Raw genomic sequence first — 18,708 nt, forward strand, 5'->3', positions numbered from 1 at the left:
AATATCGCCAAATGCCTCGATAAAACAAAATGTTCAAAAAAAAAGAAAAAAAAAAGCATGACCACCGCGGATCGAAACCGCGACCACTTGCGAACAAATCGGACACCTTAACCCCTATGCTATGCCATCGCTTTGGAAACTCGATTTGACCATTCCTTTTATACGAGATGCTTCGGCTGCAAATGCTGTTAAGCCTTCTCCATGTTATGCAACGCACTCGTACATCACTCGCCGTACTTAAGTTCTGCTCACCTGCCATGTAGAGTACTTTCGCGTCGTAGAACGATACTTTTGTTCGCGCGTCTCCGGCCCAGTAGACCTGGTACACCCTGTCGTCTTCAACTACACCGCTAAAGTCCCTTACATCGTCGGAACTCACAACAGGCTGGGTCTTGTCGAGTAGAAATTCTACTGAAACATAAGACATTGTAGAGCCCGGGCAGGATCGACAAGTTGGAGCAAGCGGGCAAACAAAACGAGTCGAGAGCGATCGTTCATAAAAGCCCGGCGAAGCCTCTATGGGCGAAGCGACGTGGCGTGTTCGGCGTTTCTTCGGGCTTCTGATCAAGGTTGTCGGTCGGCTGCGTGTCATATCTCTAACATCAGCGGTTTTATGGGCTCACGTCCCGAAATCGTTTTCTTGTGCATAGATTATTTTTCGTATTCATAGATTTGACGAAATAGTGGTATCCGAACGAAATTTACGTCCTTTGACCGTACGTCTGTCTGCACGTCAAAGCTTTTTGACGTAGTCAGAGACAATCGAGGTACAATCAGAATCGCCACCAAGACATCTTGATGGCATTTCGCGGCGGCCGACTGCCACGAGGAAACCATCAGAAAGCCGACAAGTGGAGTCTGACTGGAGTTTGACTATCGGTCAGAGTAACTTGTTGGCCAATCACACATGCTTGAAAACATTGACTGCCAAACAGGGTTACATTGATGGATTTTTTTTTCGGGTATCCTTCATCGTCCGCATTCTACCGACCGCGGGGCAATAAATGCACTTTTTAGGGTCGGCGGCCCGATATTTCCGCGCGCAGGGCTGAGAAAGCAACGCTCGGTCACGGACCTTTAGAAAGATCTCGTTAATTCTTGTTCCAGACGTAACTTCTATCATTTATTCCTGCGTTTGTTTTCTAGAAAGTGCGTGTTCATTCTCGCCCCGAGCGTGCCACGCTCGAGCCGCTTTCGCCGAATCTTCGAGATAGTGACGCACTCTAGATAAAAGGCTGCCCGCGACCTTGTCGAGTAAGTTTCGCCTCAGTGTTCGATCTTGCTGCTTCGCCGCCTTCGACGCCCGCGACGCTCGGTTGTTATCTTTCTTTTCCCTTTTATTTTTGGGCACAAGTTCGCCTCATTAAACGTTACGTTTACTCAGTCATTCGTCGCCTCGTCACTTGTCATCCGTGACATTCTAGTGGAGGTGCGGGGTACTGCATTTTATGCCCGTTAAGCGTACCCCTCCGAAGACATCCCGGCCAAGCGACGTGCTCAGCCCCGAAAGGCTACCTTTCGCCGAAGAAGCCGGAGCCCGAAGAAGCTGTCGTACAAGAGGTCAGTCTCCCGAATTGGGTCTCTTGCCCGAGAACCGGAAGAAGGAGATCCCGACCACGACCACCCCGCCCGTCGTCGTCCTGCCCGTCGCACCCCGGACTCCGACGCCTTTCCACGGGGAGGTCCACGAGGACATCGAAGACTGGCTGCGACACTACGAACGTGTAGCCCGCCACAGCGGATGGACGGCTGCGCTGTGCCTCCACAACCTTTACTTCTCGCTTGAAGGCACTGCGAGGCACTGGTTTGAAAACCACGAAGCCTTTTTCCCCACATGGGAGTCCTGCGTCGCCGAACTTAAGCGAACATTGATTAACCATCATTGTCACCAGCGAGCAGAGGACCCACTTCAAACAAGGGTGCAGGGCCCCAACGAAAGCCTGACCAGCTTTGTTGAGGACGTCCTGAGTCTAAGTGCCCGAGCCGACTCGGAGGCAACCGAGGAAAAGAAACTTCGAATTCTCATGCGAGGCGTCAAGGCAGAAATTTTTGGAGGCCTGGTTCGCAATCCCTCGACGACCGTCGATGCTTTTGTGAGTAAAGCCATGAACATCGAACGCGCACTGACGGCCCGAGCAAGCCACTACCACCGACTCGCCGGCGCGCCTAATCCTCCAACCGTCTCAGCTACCCGTCTGGACCTGAGCAACACAGGTGTCGACAGCCCTCGGGAGATCGTCCGGGATATCGTCCGGGAAGAGCTCCGGAAGATCCTACCTGCTGCAGATCGCCCAGCCTCACTCTCACTCGCCGACGTCGTCCGAGAGGAAGTTCACCGAGCCTTCCATCCCGAGGTTGCCGTCACCGCAGCAGCACAGCAGGAACCAGCCGTAAGCTACGCCGAAATGGTCCGACTTGGTGGCGCCAGCCCCGCGTCCGTACACGGCGCCTCCCCGACGTGAATGTCCAGCGCCGCAGTATCCACAACACCAGGAAGATCGGACGCACGTACGCCCAGAACAAACTGTGGCAAGTAAGACCGACGTGTGGCGGACGGCCGACAGGCGACCGCTGTGTTACCACTGCGGTGAAGCTGACCATGTGTACCGGCGATGCCCCTACCGGCACATCGGGCTTCGCGGGTTCGCACCACGCCCAAGTAGCGGAGAACGGCCTCGAGACATCGAAGAATACCTGCAAGGTGCACCGTCTCCAGCTTCGCCGTTCGTCACCGTTGCACCGTTCGCCATCACCACGACGTCCAGCTTCGCCGATGCACCGACCCCGACGTGAAAGCCTGTGGCCCCTTGCTCCTCGCCGGGGGAACTAGGCCCGGCAATGCCGGGAGGTGGTATTGCCAAAGACGAACGATGCCAAGATCCTCCATGATCGTCGGAGCTCTCCCACTCTGACGCCACCACGCCCGGAAACAACGGTTCTGCGACGGTGTCGAATGACCTCAGCGTTATCATCGACGGCCACGAAGCGACGGCGCTGTTCGACACCGGAGCGGACTACTCCGTTTTGAGTGGGAGCCTCTCTCGTCACCTTCGAAAAGTTATGACGTCGTGGGACGGGCCGCAGATACGAACCGCCGGCGTACATCCCGTCACACCTGTTGGCAGGTGCACCACTCGCGTTGAGATCCACGGAGAAACCTGCCCTGTGAAGTTCGTCGTTCTGCAAGACTGTTTGAGGGACGTCATTCTCGGAATGGACTTCTTGTGCGAATAAGGCGCCGTCATTGACCTGGCAACCAACCAGCTGACGCTGTGGACACCTGTTATGACGTCCGAAGATCAGGAAACAACGTCGGTCGCCTCAGCCGCAGTGCGTGTACTGTACGAGCACGTCAACTTGCCACCGCGCTCGAGTGTGCTGGTGCCCGTCGTAACCGAAACGGCAATCTGCGGAGACGCCCTGCTGCAGGGTAATGTTCAACTGCTCCTAGACAGAGGGATCGGTGTCGCCAGAGGTGTGACGGAGCTCTAAGGTGGACGCACTGCTGTCCTTGTAACGAACTTCCGACAAGTGCCTCAGCACCTTACAAAAGGTACCGCCGTGGGAACACATTGATGTGCTCCAGGACACCAGCCGCAGTCGCCGCATTCTCTGAAGACTCCCCTTCGTCGCAACACGAGACAGCGTCATCCTCAGAGCTCGACATCGACCCAACCCTCCCCCTCCCCACCGACGACAGCTGAATGAACTGAACAGTCGCCACTTCTACTATCACTTCTACTATCCCCTCTCTACTTTCACCCTTGTCTGCTCTTCCTTTTCACTCTTCTAATTTCTCTTCTTTCCTTTTTCAACTCCTTTGGCGGCGAGGGCTAACCTTGGGTGGCGAATAACCTCTTGTCCAAAACCACACTTGGTTATAGAGACTGGGCAGCACCAATAGAGTAACGTCTTCAGCCAAGCCCATCTTGTTATGAAGCGTTACCTATTCCCTTGTTCGGCTCGGTGGTGGGCGGTGCACCACAGTTTCCGAACACCATTCCCCTCTTATGGGTTCCAAGCTGAAACAACCTGACCGGCCTCCGAAAAGAGACCGGACCGAAGCACTTTCAACATTTCTAAAACTAGACAACTCAGACGACCACTCTACAAGATTTTTCCTCTTACACTCCGACGACACTTCTAAGCCTCTGTCAAAACTATCTCCATTCCTTGTTGCCAAAACTCTCCAAAACACGCTCGGGACAAAATATGAAGCAAAGAAGCTTTTTTCCGGTGACCTTCTTGTCGAGATTTATGAAAGATATCAGGCAACTGCTTTGCTTAATCTGAAAATGACACATGACCTCGAAGTGACTGCATCTGCACACCGTACGTTGAACACCATTCGCGGTGTGATATCTGTGGATGATCTTGTAACCAGTTCTGAAGAGGAAATCGTGGAGGTTCAAGCACTCAAGGTGTCGTGGCCACAAAACGAATTAAAATTCGTAAGGATGGTGAGGAACGACCCACCAAACACGTGATACTAACATTCGAGAAAAACTCGCTGCCCCCTACTGTAAAGGCGGGTTACATCAACTGCAAAGTGCGGCCGTATGTCCCGAACCCGCTACGCTGCTTTCGCTGCCAGCGGTACAGTCACGGTTCACGAGCGTGCCGTGGTCGTGAGGCCTGTGCCAGGTGCAGCGGAACTGACCATACCGCTGATGACTGCAACCTTGACTATAAATGTGCAAACTGCAACGCCGACCATCCTGCCAACTCTCGATCATGTAACCACTTTAAAAAGGGAAAAGAAATACTTGCTCTCAAGGTGAAAGAAAACATTTCCTACCAGGATGCAAAGCGCCGCCTCTCTGCTTTCCAGAGAGGCTCTTTTGCCGAGGCGGTGTCCAGCAGAGGACCTGCACCGTCTAAGGTATCGGTGGCGACCCAGGTGTCTTTTTCAGACCGCGGGAAGCCACTGCAGTCCTCCACGCCCAGGCTGAAGCTTGCGCTTCGTGGGCGTTCTATCTCAGCTGCGAAAGCAGCAGATCCAACTAGTCGCACCAAGGACATAGGTGCCGCAGCAGCAACGGAGGTCACGCCTTCGTTCCTGCCTCCTGGTTCCTCCCCTCAGGCAACGGAGCGAGTGTCTCGCTCCTCCTCCCCGGGGAGAACTTCCCCGTCTAGGAGGCAGCACGTGCCACGTGCAACCGACGATACCGGCGGGACTGCGGGCCGACCTAGCACGTCGACCGCTGCCCCATCAAGTCAATGCCGGGCCGTGGGTTGCCCTTACGATCCGTAGACAACCCCGAGGCCTCCGGTAGGCCTGCCAAGAAGTCCCTAGAAGCAGAAAAAACTGTAGAGGCAGGCGACCTTTCTGCCCCAGAGCCAGAACCAGAGGATGTGGAGTGGCAGACCCAGAAACCAAAACATAAAGGGAAAACACCAGTTTTCCCTCCTAAATGAAGCATCACATACATCACCCCTTTTTTCTATCACTCCTCTGATAGTTAAATTTCTATAAAGAATGACGGCGATCATCCAGTGGAATTGCCGAGGTCTACTGAGGAACTTCGATGGTATCGAGTTCCTCCTGGAGCAACACTGCCCACAAGCTTTATGTTCACAAGAAACGCATCTCATTTCAAAGCATACTAACTTTCTTAGACGCTATCATATTTTAGAAAAGACCGAGAGGATGCGTGTAGTTCTGCAGGAGGAGTTGCAGTGGTTGTCCCAAAGCACCTTCCCTGTTCCGAAATCGCTCTTAATACTGCGCTAGAGGCAGTAGCGGTGCGTCTCCTCCTTCACAAAGTAGTGAGTTTGTTCCTTGTACATTCCTCCTTCTTTTACTTTTTTCGACAAATGATTTTAATGATCTTTTACTCCAACTCCCGGAGCCCTTTCTTTTACTTGGAGATTTTAATGCCCACAACTGTCTGTGGGGTAGCGACCACGTTGTCGCCCATGGTCGAATGATTGAGTCAATTTTAATGTCGCATGCACTTTGCCTTTTTAACACTGGAGAACCGACCTATTTTAGCCCATCATCATTATCGTCCTCATGTATTGATCTTTCCATCGGTAGAGCATCCATTTTTACTTCTACGCGGGCAGCAGGCACTAAGCCATATGGAAGCGATCACTTTCCTATTTTCTTAAAGAACACCATTCCTCCAAAGTGCATGCCAAAGCGAACTGTCCGTTGGAAGTTTGAGAAAGCGAATTGGTCTCTTTTCACTGAAGCGACTCAACTTACATGCACGTCACTTGATGAACTTTACGACCAGCCAAAACATAACACCGACGCGCACGAACGCGGGAAGTGATGCTTAACAAGCCTTGGTCGGATATGGACCTAATCCGGTAGTCCACGCAGGCGCCGCGCCTCCAGCTGCAACCGTGAAAGATGGGGACACTCCGAGGGTTGTTGGCTTCATGTTGTCTACCTTTAACGAGTTCTGACTCAAGCGGTTTGGGGGTTCCTGGGGAGCCGCCACTGGAATGACCTCGCAGCTGGGCGCCTGTTCCTATGGTCGCCTCGACGTCAGCGCATACGCCTTTTCAAAGCCGGACTCCCCCGCGGACATACACAGACACGGATAATCCGTTCATGGGAGTACGTTCTCGCTTCCAGCCGCAATTGTACGAGCGACGATGCTTGTTCACGTAATTTTTCGAGTCCTTCCGACCTTTCACGCCAGGGAGACCTCATCTTTGTTTAAAACGATTTCCTTGTCAGGCGCGTCAGGCTCGTCACGATACCGTAGTCGCCGGCAGGGGTTACGAGTAACCCCTGGGAGGGCAGCATCCGCCCTGTTGGCGATGCTGCCATCGCCAACAGGGCGGCGAAGTATAGTTCGTTTCATCTTCTGTTAAAAAAAAAAAAAACTTTTTTTTTTTTCAGTATCGTAGCACTAGCACTGCAACGAGACGCGCAGTCGTCCGGATGATCTCATCGTCACGGCGCGAGACTTGAACACTTGACGGTCAGGTGTACGTACTCGCTCAGCGTACTCCCCGAACGTCGTGGAATAAAGAGGGGCCAGTGATAACAATCTCAGGTCACCGAAGAAAAAAGAGGAGAGTTTGTTACAAAAGACCCTCTAGCCGAGGCAAACCTCACATGCTTACCCGACCCCGCACAGCCTGTTTCTCAAATTCAACGCCGCCGTTCCATGAAGCGCGTCGGTGGAACATCTTTTTATGTTGGCTGGGGACGTGTTTAGGAGGGAAAGGGGAGAACTCTTCTATCGAGAACTTTGAAAAACAATTGCTTCTGCGGGCGGACGAACTATTTTCGTTAAAACACAAGCCATAAAGTGACTGCATTTATTCTAGGCTCGCAGGATTTTTTACGGATCAAAACTGCTGTTCATTTTGCTACCACAAAAATATAAAAAAGTAACTTCGAAAGTAACTTCAAAGAAACTCGCTAGTTTTTAAAGTAGTTAATACTTTACTCAATTACTATTACAAATGCGTAATTTCTACTCTACTACAATTACGTTTTGGCGTCGATACTCAGTAACTTAACTTAACTACCATTTCTGAGTAATTTGTACATGTCTGCTTTCTGTCGACCAAGTTACAGAGTTGCTAAGTAATTTTCTTCTTCAAACTACAGAGCTTGCTATTCCTAGGGCTTCTACGCATCTCCCGCGGCGACCCAAGCCGTGGTGGAATGAAGAGTGTACTGAGTCACGGAAAAACAAAACAGAGCCTGGGGTATCTTTTGACGTTACCCCACGCAAAGCAACCTCCGCTGCTTTAAGCAAATTAAAGCTCAGGCAAGGTACATCCGACAACAGTCAAAGCGTAAAAACTTCCAGGGGTATGCCTCCTCCATTAATAGTAGTGCAACAGTCAAAGAAGTCTGGGACAAAGTTCATCGCATTAAAGGGAGATATCATGCCTTCTCAGTCCCACTCCTCTCCTACAATGGCATTCGTCCGGAAAATCTAAAGGAGCAAGCGGATCTTCTTGGTGAGCATTTTGCTCTTGTATCGAGCTCCGAACATTATTCATCTGCATTTCTCGCTTACGAAGCACGTGCAGAATCACATGCTGTGAAGACTGCAGGTGCCGCCCATGAAGACTACAATCTGCTTCTTACGATGCGTGAACTCGAAATGGTCCTTTACTTAACTAAGCCTTCAGCTGTAGGACCTGATGGCATACACTACCAGATGTTAACACATCTTCATCCTTCTACATTATTTCTTATTCTGTACCTTTTTAATCGCATATGGCACGAGGGCAAATTTCCTTCGGCACGGAAGGTAGCCACGGTTTTTCCTCTTTTAAAACCTGGTAAGGATCCTTCTTCTGCGTCAAGCCATCGCCCTATAGCCCTTACTAGCTGTTTGAGCAAGACTTTTGAGCGTATTACGAGCAAACGACTTATGCACTATTTAGAAAAGGAGAACACCTTGGATGGGAATCAATGTGGGTTTCGTTCCTATCGTTCTACAGTTGACCATTTGGTTCGTCTCGAGACCGTAATTCGTGAAGCTTTCGTGAACAGACAGTTGTGCGTGTCAGTGTTTTTTGATATGGAGAAGGCATATGACACAGCATGGCGCCATGGAATCCTCCGTGATTTGCATGAAGTTGGGATACGAGGTAGGATGCTTGCTACCATCAATTGCTACCTTTCTAATCGAACCTTCTTGGAGAAGCTAGGAGCATCTTTCTCTAAAGAATTCGTCCAGGAGACTGGGGTCACTCAAGGGGGAGTCCTCAGCGTTACTCTCTTTTTGGCAAAGATGAACTCAATAGCCCGTTCCCTACCTTCCTCTGTGCAATGGTCACTCTTTGTTGATGACCTTCAAATCTCAATTTCATCATGCAATCTTTCTATTTGTGAACGGAGGCTTCAAGTTGCCATCAACAATCTCCTAAAGTGGGCGGATGAAAACGGCTTTAGTTTCTCACCGGAAAAGACGGTTACTGTCTGTTACTCCCGTATGCGGGCAGTCCCTGCGGTTCCTTATCTATATATGCGACAGCACCCCTATCCCGGGGAAAGTAGATCGTAAGTTTCTGGGCCTCACTTTCGACCGTAAGCTTTCGTTTGTGCCTCATATAAAAAGTCTGAAGTTAAAATGCCAGAAATCACTGAACCTCCTTAAAGTCTTGTCCCACAAAAGATGGGGCTCTGACCATTTATGTCTTTTCCGAATCTATCGCTCGGTAATCCGCTCACGCCACGCCTGGACTGTGGCAGCTTTGTGTACGGATCTGCTAGGCCATCAGCTCTTAAGGCACTTGATTCCATCCATCATCAGCGACTTCGCTTGGCAATAGGCGCCTTCAGAACGTCGCCTGTGCTCAGTCTCTACGCTGAGGGAAATGAGATGTCCCTCGACAGACGGCGATTCTCCTTGGAATTTATGTATTCATTAAGGATACGATCAGTCGCTCAGCATCCGGCTCGGGAGGCAGTGGAGGACACGAAATATCAAAGGACATTCAATAACAAGCCTAGCATTATCCCTCCATTCACGATGAGAAATAGGAATGTGGCAGTCAGTTGGGATAGACAGTAAGCTTCCAGTTGCCGCAGTTCCAAAAACGTTGGCACAATGGGATTTCAGCTACATACGTTGCGATTTGTCACTAACAAAGTTTAATAAAAAGGATACCCCATCCGAGGTCATGCGACAAGAATTTTATGAACTCCAGAAGCAGCATGATTCTCATTCACACTATTACACAGACGGCACAAAAACGGAATCATTTGTTGGCTGTACCATGATCGGCCCATCAGTAAGACGTGTTCGTAGGCTAAATTCGTTCGCGACAGTTTTCACTGCTGAACTGTGCGGCCTTCTGCTTGCAATAGATCACATCATCCAAACACGCAACTCCCGGTCAGTTGTATATACAGATTCGTTGAGTGCGTTACGGGCTCTGATTTCACTTGAAACGCCAAAGAATGCACTCATTGTTTTATTACAAAGCAAAATAGTAAGAGCGACCAGGAAGGGATGTAATGTTCTATTCTGCTGGGCGTTGATCCATGTCGGAATCCCAGGGAATGAAGAGGGAGATCGTGCTGCGGGCACTTGTGGCACTCGTACTGTGGACATTAGTGATATCCCATTTAGAGATTACTGTGCCCTAGTCAAATGTCATCTTAAAGCTCAGTGGCAAAAAGAATGGAGACAACAGGTGTTCAACGAACTGCACATGATTAAACCTTTTCTTAGTAAATGGGAGAGTGGTAGGCACAGAGACAGGTTTTATGAGGTAGTCCTCTGTGGTCTACGCATTGGGCACACGCGGCTGACGCATGGACACCTTTTGCGTGGGGAGGACCCTCCGGAATGTGAGCATTGCCAGCAACCTTTGAGTGTCTTGCATATCCTTCTCGAATGCCCTGCGCATGATGATAAACGCCGCCATTACCTCTCCCAGCTCTACAAAGAGCATATTCTTCTACACCTATGTGTGTTGCTTGGAAATGAGCCACTACTCCCACCCACCCAGGTTTTTAAGTTCTTAAAAAGTATTGATTTTTTACACAAATTGTAGCATTATATATAATATAAGGTCCTAGTCCTATTTTATACGTTTTTGAAATTACCAGCTACTCAAGCTCTTTCTTCTTCAAAACCCTCTTCTGCAATAGTGCCACGCTCGTCAGCGAGCGACCGCGTGCGTGGCCGATGCAATAAAGAAATAAAAACCGCGCGCGTGGCCGAGTGGTTACCGTGCTTGACTGTCCTGCAGAAAGTCTGGGTTCGATTCCAGTCAGTGGAATGCTCTTTTATTTGTTCTTTCATTGCGTTCTCGTGAGTTCGAGAACATTCTCGACAGATCGAGTTCTGAATGTTCCAGTCGCCGAACAATCTAGGCCGATTGTTCCAGACACCAACGCGCGTACATAAGGGACTCCGGGTGCTGATCTGCAGTCAGTTTTGCCCCTGCGTTCGACTCTGCTACTACGCCGACTTCGACGCCCGCGACGCTCTGTTATTATCTTTTGTACCCTTTTATTTTTGGCACAAGTTCGCCACATTAAACTTTCAGTTCTTCCTCTTTATTTTCTGTTTTTTTGGTCACCATCCGTGACATTTTGGTGGAGGTGCTGGGTACCGCATGCCCGTGCAGCGTTCCCCTCCCAGGACCCGCAGTGCAAGCCCGACTCCAAGCTCGCTGAGAAGACCACTCAGCGCGGAACCTGAAACTCGGACCAGCCGCCGCACCAAGGATGAGGATCCGGAGTACGGTTTGCTCCTGCACAAACCCAAGCCGAAGAAGACGACGATGGACAACCAGTCGCAGGCCCCCGCCGCTCCTGCCGTCGTCTACCTACCCGTCGCTCCTCGGACACCGGCTCCCTTCCACGGCGAAAGCCACGAAGGCATCGACGACTGGGTCCAACAGTACGAACGAGTGGCCCGTCATAACGGGTGGACACCGGAACAGTGTCTGCAAAACGCTTACTTCGCCTTGGAAGCCACCGCCCGGAACTGGTTCGAAAACCACGAAGCTTCGGTCACTTCCTGGGAGCAACTCAAGGCTGGGTTGCGAAGAACGTTCACGAACCAACAACGAAGAGAACGCGCGGAAGAGCTTCTTCAAGCGAGGATTCAAGGCCCTAACGAGAGCGTCGTTAGCTTCGTGGAAGATGTCCTGCGACTGAGCAACCGCGCCGATCCCGAAGCATCCGAAGCAAAGAAGCTCAGAGTCTTGATGCGTGGCATCAAGGAAAACATTTTCGGTGGTCTTGTGCGGAGCCCGCCTACCACCGTCGAAGGCTTCATGACGGAGGCCACCAACATCGAACGTGCCCTTCAAGCACGAGCCACCCACTATCACCGAGTTCCCGGCGTCGGTTCCTTTTCGCCTTCCGGCTGCAACACCACGGACATCCGCGAGATGATCCGAGACGTCGTCCGGGAAGAGATCAAGAAACTTCTACCTGCCGCCGCAAGCCCAGCTTCGCCCTCAATCGCCGAAATTGTCAGGGAAGAAGTCCAGCAAGCGCTGCAGCCTGAGGTTCTCGTCAGCACCGCTCCGGAACCACCGACGTTGAGTTACGCCGCAGTGGCCCGACGGCCACCGCCCCCTCGTCGCACCTATGTCACGCCGCCCCGACGTCAGTCTCCTGCGCCGCAGCACGACCGACGCCACGACGACCAGGTCCAGTACGCCTGCCCGGAGCCTCGCGCACCCCGCAAGACCGACGTGTGGCGAACGCCCGACCGACGCCCTCTGTGCTTCCATTGCGGCGAACCGGACCACACCTACCGCCGATGCCCATACCGACGACTCGGGCTACGCGGGTTCCACCCGAACGACCCGCGCCCCCGTCATGGTGAACGCCCTATCGAGATCGACGAGTACCTGCGACGACCCCAGTTCCCCGAGCCTGCGTCCCGCCGAGAGTTCCGGTCGCCGTCGCCGCGACGTCCAGCTTCGCCGATGCACCGACCACGACGTGAAAGCCTGTCCCCCCTCGCTCCTCGCCGGGGAAACTAGGCGCGGCAACCCCTGGAGGTGGAGTTGCCGAGGACGACCGACGCCAAGATCCTCCACGAACGTGGGGGGGCCCCCACTCGAACGCTACCAGAGACCAAAACGACGCCGCTGCAGTGGTGTCCAATAACCTAAACGTCGTCATCGACGGCCACGACGCATCTGCACTCGTGGACACCGGAGCAGACTACTCAGTCTTGAGTGGGAGGCTCTCCCGCCGCCTTCGAAAAGTTACGACGCCGTGGGATGGACCTCAAATACGAACCGCCGGAGGGCACCTCATCAAACCCATCGGGAGATGCACTGCTCGCGTCGAGATCCGCGGTGAAACGTGCCCTGTGAAGTTCATCGTTCTACAAGACTGTTCCAGAGACGCTATTCTCGGCATGGACTTTCTATGTGAATACGGCGCCGTCATCGACCTTGGTGAGAACAGATTGACGCTGCGCAAGCCCGTTCCGTCTTCAGAGAAACCTCAAACAGCGTCAGCCGCCGTCCGAGTGGCTGCCGACCACGTGAACCTGCCGCCGCGATCAAGTGTTGTCGTACCCGTAGTGGCCGATGTAGCTACCTGCGGCGAAGTTGTCCTTGAAGGCAGCCTTGAATTACTCCTAGAAAGAGGAATAGGCGTCGCAGAGGAGTGGCTGAACTTCAGGATGGGCGCACCGTGGTCTTCGTGACAAACTTTCGACAAGAAGCGCAACACCTCAAAAAAGGTGCGGCTGTAGGCCACGTCGAGGAAATTCGGAACTCCGCCGAAATCGCCGCGATTGCTGAAGAATCATTCCCACCTCAGCAACACATTACGGCGCCAGCACAGCTCGACATTGACCGCAAGCTTCCAGGCCCGAAACAACGGGAGCTAAGTGACCTTCTCGCCGAATACAGTGACTGCTTCGCGACTTTGTCGAGGGTGCGCCAAACCACCATTGCGAAACACCGCATCGTGACCGAGGACGACGCGCGCCCTGTGCATCGATCGCCGTACAGAGTCTCCGTTAAAGAAAGGGAGGTGATCCAGGAGCAAGTGCAAGAGATGCTGAATGACGACATAATCCAACCCTCAAGCAGTCCGTGGGCCTCTCCAGTTGTACTGGTTAAGAAGAAGGACGGAACGCTTAGGTTCTGCGTGGACTACCGGCAGCTGAACGCAGTGACGAAGAAAGACGTCTATCCACTCCCCCGCATCGACGACACGTTAGACCGGCTGCGCCACTCCCGATACTTTTCATCCATGGACCTGAAGAGCGGCTACTGGCAGATCGAAGTCGACGAACGGGACCGAGAGAAAACAGCTTTCGTCACGCCAGATGGGCTGTACGAGTTCAAGGTGATGCCCTTCGGACTGTGCACGGCTCCAGCAACTTTCCAGCGTGTCATGGACACCGTACTGGCAGGACTGAAGTGGCAGAGCTGTCTCGTCTACCTCGATGACGTCGTAGTGTTTTCCAGCGACTTCGACGAGCACTTGCGACGACTCCGAGCAGTTCTCCAAGCCATACGGACCGCCGGACTCACCCTGAAGCCGTCAAAGTGTCGGTTTGCCTATGACGAACTGAAGTTTCTAGGTCACGTGGTTAGTAACGAAGGCGTTCGCCCCGACCCAGAGAAGACTCGCGCCGTCGCAGCATTTCCAGTACCGACAGACAAGAAGGCCGTGCGAAGGTTTCTTGGACTATGTGCCTACTATCGGCGCTTCATCCGGGAGTTTGCAAGGATTTCCGCACCACTCACAAACCTCACAAAGGACGCCGAGAAGTTCGAATGGGCCGAGAAGCAGCAGCAGGCATTCGACGAGCTGAAGCGACGACTGCAGACTCCTCCTGTTCTAGGACATTTCGATCAAGATGCGGAAACCGAAATTCACACTGACGCAAGTAACGCTGGACTTTGCGCGGTACTGGTTCAAGTGCAAGACGGCACCGAGCGAGTTATCGCCTACGCAAGTCGGACACTGTCCAAGGCGGAGAAAAATTACTCCACGACTGAGAAAGAATGCCTTGCTGTCGTCTGGGCAATCACGAAGTTTCGTCCGTATTTGTACGGGAGCCCGTTCCGTGTAGTCACGGACCACCACTCTCTCTGCTGGCTTGCGAACCTCAAGGACCCGTCAGGGCGCCTCGCTCGATGGAGTCTACGACTACAAGAGTTCAACATGACTGTGGTCTACAAGTCAGGCCGCAAGCACAGCGACGCCGACTGCCTGTCCAGAGCCCCCATCGAAACACCTTCCGGCAGCAGCAACGACGACGACGACGAGTGCTTCCTAGGTGCAGTGAACACCGACGACATGTCACGACGTCAAAGAGACGATCCTGAGTTGCGCGCGCTAATCGAGCACCTCGAAGGACGACGGGGTACTGTCCCCCGTGTCTTCTCGAGAGCCCTGCCGACTTTCGTCCTCCGACAAGGTGTACTTTACAAGAAGAACTTCGGATACAACAGCACACCATGGCTGCTGGCAATCCCCACCGACCTTAGAGCGGAGATTTTCCAAGCCTGTCACGACGACCCGACGTCCGGACACCTTGGTTACAGCCGTACGCTGGCCCGAATTCGCGAAAGGTATTACTGGCCCAAGCTGCCGAAGACCGTTCACTTCTACACAGGGTCCTGCCACGAGTGCCAGCGACGCAAGAAACCGCCGACGAAGCCGGCAGGTCTCCTGCATCCGATCGCTCCCCCGACCGTACCGTTCCAGCAGATCGGAATGGATCTACTTGGTCCTTTTCCACCATCGACGCAAGGAAACAGATGGATTATTGTCGCCACAGATTATCTCACACGGTATGCCGAAACGAAAGCCCTTCCTGTAGGGACTGCTGTGGAAGTCGCCAAGTTCTTTATCGAATCCATCGTCCTCCGGCACGGCGCTCCCGAAGTTTTGATCTCTGACCGTGGATCATCGTTCATGGCCCAGCTGACGCAAGAAATCCTTCGTCTCAGCCACACCAGCCATCGGCGCACAACGGCGTACCACCCGCAGACCAACGGGCTGACGGAGAGACTCAACAAGACCATCGCCGACATGATCTCCATGTACGTCGACGTGGAGCGCAAGACATGGGACGAGGTGTTGCCGTACGTCACATTTGCCTACAACACGGCCGTGCAAGAGACCACCGGGGTGACACCCTTCCAACTGGTTCATGGTCGTAAAGTAACGACAATGCTGGACGCGATGTTACCCCACGAACCGGCTCTCGACAGAAGCGACGACGCCCAGGTGGTTGCCCAACGGGCAGAAGAAGTCCGCCAGCTCGCCAGACACCGTATTTAAGCCCAACAACGTGTCGACACTGGCCGCTACAACCTTCGTCGTCGGGACGTCCACTTCCAGCCCGGAGACAGGGTGTGGGTGTGGACACCGATTCGCCGCCGTGGTCTGTGAGAAACTCCTAAAGCGCTACTTCGGACCCTACAAAGTACTTCGTCGTCTCGGGGATCTGAACTACGAGGTGATGCCCGACGGAACACGAACTTCATCACGCCGCGCTCCACGACCGGAAGTCGTCCACGTCGTGCGCCTCAAGCCGTACTACGCGCGATAATACTGCGAACTGTGATCTTGTGCAGCGCTTGATAGGATTGTGTTTTGCGAGCCTCCGTATGTTTCCATTTTTTTTTTGTTTGTTTCGCTCTGTTTTGCTGCCTTTTACATGGCATCGAGACGATGCCTTTTTAAAGGGGGGAGTAATGCCACGCTCGTCAGCGAGCGACCGCGCGCGTGGCCGAGTGGTTACCGTGCTTGACTGTCGTGCAGAAAGTCTGGGTTCGATTCCAGTTAGTGGAATGCTCTTTTATTTGTTCCTTCATTGCGTTCTCGTGAGTTCGAGAACATTCTCGTCAGATCGAGTTCTGAATGTTCCAGTCGCCGAACAGTCTAGGCCGATTGTTCCAGACACCAACGCGCGTACATAAGGGACTCCGCGTGCTGATCTGCAGTCAGTTTCGCCCCTGCGTTCGACTCTGCTACTACGCCGACTTCGACGCCCGCGACGCTCTGTTATTATCTTTTGTACCCTTTTATTTTTGGCACAAGTTCGCCACATTAAACGTTCATTTCTTCCTCTTTATTTTCTGTTTTTTTGGTCACCATCCGTGACAATAGTACCATTTCTGGGCGCATCATAGCCCTAGTTGCTTTTGCGCCACAAAACCCCAATCTACTACTTCTACTACTGTCGTTGAAACTATCAGTGTAGATAAAACGAGTGTCAATAAAAAGTTGATACACCATGTGGATGGAATGAGGGTAGGTGAAACAATAAAGGGCCTTTTTTCCGATGATTCCATGGGAGCTTTGAAAATGAGGACTGAGAAGTTGCCTCCAAAACGTTCTATATGTTTTCTACGCCTGTCCGTCTTTTCCAAGCTTGACCCGAAAGACGAGGGCGGACTCTGAAGAGCCCATTCGCGGCTACAGCCTGGTATAATGCAGGGATAAACATACGTCAGAAACGTAATTACGCGGTTTGAGCCGAGGAGCAGTACTATTTTCTGTTCTCTTTGTTTAATTTCCTTTTCTTTTAAGTCCCTTCTATCTATTTTGTTGTTGCCGTTGCTTAATACAATCATTGTTGATTTTGTTGCAATAAAGACAACTCATTATACCGCTTGCGTTCGGGCCTAAATCGCGACGTCTGGGTACTCGGTAGGTTTTGATATTTTTGATTTAAATTAAATACTTCGCATATGAGAAAGCTACAATTCAAGAATTGAAGGAAAGTTGTCCTGGCAATAAATTTTTATTTACATACTTTTCAGCCGTTAAAAATTATTAAACCAATGCTGCAATCGGATAGTGTGAACAAAAATATCCTTCTAAGGTGAATTGGAAAGCGGAACGTTCGGAAGCATTTGAAAGAACCAAATTGGCTTCCCTCAAATTCTCTGAAATTTTTCCAAAAGAAGACATCAGCTTCTTAACATCCAAAACAGTATTAATTAAATGTATATAACATCCGCATCACTGGCTTTATCATGTGTATGCCACATGGAACAGTCGATTATTGAGAACGAGGGGGCATCAGACCAAGCGCACTATTGCACTCATAGATTACCGCGCAACTGATTTCTACGCGGAAACTTGACAAGGACGCCACGTTTCACAGATGAATACATTCTGTTTTGGAGGCATAATTTCAGTAGACAGACTTTTTATTAACGCCAGCAAAGATACAGTTGAAATTTGATGAAGAGACTCGCTGTGTTCGCGGTTCACTTATGCCTATCCCGCAGAGCCCATTACACTTATAAAGAATAGTTTGGTGACCGCTGCATTTCAACATCGTTCCGCGGAAACCACTGCCAAGAAACGCCGATGCCGTCACAAGATAGAGTGAGTAGGCAAGCGAGCTGGTTGATTCGTTGTCCCCTTTTCCGACTTTCGTCTCTGGTTTTTCCAGAATGCGTAGCCGTCAAAATGTTGAGGCGCAACCTGAGGCAGACGAAGCAGATGGCGTCCGACGTATGTACGACGCATCGAGCGTTTTGATGGCAACGTTATCGCTGGATTATCACGTTGTCGCGCAGTATCTCTTGCGAATAAAAGTCGACAGCGTTGCGACTTAGCCACGTACGTCCGGGTAAGTTAAAAACCGCGGTAAAGAGCATAATTATTGCTGCAAGATGCTGGAGTCATAGAAAATCTACCAGGCGCCTTGTTGAAAATATTCGTTTGCAAGAACAAGATTCGTTCGAGCAGGTCGTGACGTCATGGAAACAACGGGACGCTATTGGTGGCAAAGGAATACAAGATTCCCTTTGAGGGGCATTTTCCGCTACCTTCTTGACTTGTAACCGACTATAGTGGGAGCAGGCGCCGACGAGCGGCGAACATAGAGAGGTCTTGGATGTACGCGGCGGCGCTACGGTCGCATATGGGCTCAAGGATCGGACCGGTTCCGAGTGTTCCGAAAGCCTTCGGCAGGCAGGTTTGGCTTGCGATTGGGCCGTCTGTCAGTTCGGCAGTGCGAAGTGGCTCCCGTTCTGAACTGATGTTTACCCTGTATTTTCTGTCGTTTCTGGCCAATTAAGTGTGTCGTTGTGTTAAGTGTGCCCTGTGTCGTTGTCAATCTACTCTTTGTCCGTGTTTTTTTGGCGCTTATTTTTCCACAAATTAAGTGTCATGCCGAATTAGTGTTTAGTTGGGCAGCAAATGCAATGCGAGCCGCCCTGGTCGCCCGCTTCATCCAGGCTATGCTTTAGTGGCACCCTCTCGAGCCGTCGACACGAAGTGCGGTAGCCGTGAGCACTCGCTGAGCT

General features: G+C 51.9%; 1 protein-coding gene across 1 annotated transcript in view; it reads right to left on the reverse strand.

The window, feature by feature from the left end:
- The window catches only part of LOC8025078 (medium-chain acyl-CoA ligase ACSF2, mitochondrial), a 182,360-nt gene that overhangs the window by 97,718 nt on the left and 65,934 nt on the right, over positions 1 to 18,708 (reverse strand). The gene's annotated exons all lie outside the window — the stretch shown is intronic.

Source organism: Ixodes scapularis, unplaced genomic scaffold (assembly GCF_016920785.2).
Source record: "Ixodes scapularis isolate PalLabHiFi unplaced genomic scaffold, ASM1692078v2 PGA_scaffold3__209_contigs__length_174095766, whole genome shotgun sequence".
NCBI lineage: Eukaryota > Metazoa > Arthropoda > Arachnida > Ixodida > Ixodidae > Ixodes > Ixodes scapularis.